Below are 1,426 nucleotides of genomic sequence, written 5' to 3'. Positions count from 1 at the left end.
TGTATAGAATAGTAGGAAATACACATTAAATACCTATCATTATACTGTAGAGAATAGACCTCCTCAGTAGGAAATACACATTAAATACCTATCATTATACTGTATAGATAGATAGTAGGAAATACACATTAAATACCTATCATTATACTGTATAGGATAGTAGGAAATACACATTAAATACCTATCATTATACTGTAGAGAATAGTAGGAAATACACATTAAATACCTATCATTATACTGTAGAGAATAGACCTCCTCAGTAGGAAATACACATTAAATACCTATCATTATACTGTAGAGAAATACACATTAAATACCTATCAGTAGGAAATACACATTAAATACCTATCATTATACTGTAGAGAATAGTAGGAAATACACATTAAATACCTATCATTATACTGTATAGAATAGTAGGAAATACACATTAAATACCTATCATTATACTGTAGAGAACCTAGTAGGAAATACACATTAAATACCTATCATTATACTGTAGAGAATAGTAGGAAATACCATTAAATACCTATCTGTAGGGAATATAACTAGGAAATACACATTAAATACCTATCATTATACTGTATAGGATAGACCTCTCTAGTAGGAAATACACATTAAATACCTATCATTATACTGTATAGAATAGTAGAAATACATTAAATACCTATCATTATACTGTAGAGAATAGACCTCCTCAGTAGGAAATACACATTAAATACCTATCATTATACTGTATAGGATAGACCTCCTCAGTAGGAAATACACATTAAATACCTATCATTATACTGTAGAGAATAGTAGGAAATACACATTAAATACCTATCATTATACTGTAGAGAATAGTAGGAAATACACATTAAATACCTATCATTATACTGTATAGGATAGACCTCCTCAGTAGGAAATACACATTAAATACCTATCATTATACTGTAGAGAATAGTAGGAAATACACATTAAATACCTATCATTATACTGTAGAGAATAGACCTCCTCAGTAGGAAATACACATTAAATACCTATCATTATACTGTATAGAATAGACCTCCTCAGTAGGAAATACACATTAAATACCTATCATTATACTGTATAGAATAGACCTCCTCAGTAGGAAATACACATTAAATACCTATCATTATACTGTATAGGAAATACACAGAAATACCTATCATTATACTCAGTAGGAAATACCTCCTCAGTTAAAATACCTATCATTATACTGTATAGGATAGACCTCCTCAGTAGGAAATACACATTAAATACCTATCATTATACTGTAGAGAATAGACCTCCTCAGTAGGAAATACACATTAAATACCTATCATTATACTGTAGAGAATAGACCTCCTCAGTAGGAAATACACATTAAATACCTATCATTATACTGTAGAGAATAGACCTCCTCAGTAGGAAATACACATTAAAT

The sequence above is a fragment of the Oncorhynchus nerka genome, unplaced genomic scaffold (assembly GCF_034236695.1).
Source record: "Oncorhynchus nerka isolate Pitt River unplaced genomic scaffold, Oner_Uvic_2.0 unplaced_scaffold_2025, whole genome shotgun sequence".
In the NCBI taxonomy this organism is placed as follows: domain Eukaryota; kingdom Metazoa; phylum Chordata; class Actinopteri; order Salmoniformes; family Salmonidae; genus Oncorhynchus; species Oncorhynchus nerka.
The sequence above is the reverse complement of the archived record's forward strand: the minus strand, read 5'-3'. Positions refer to the sequence as shown.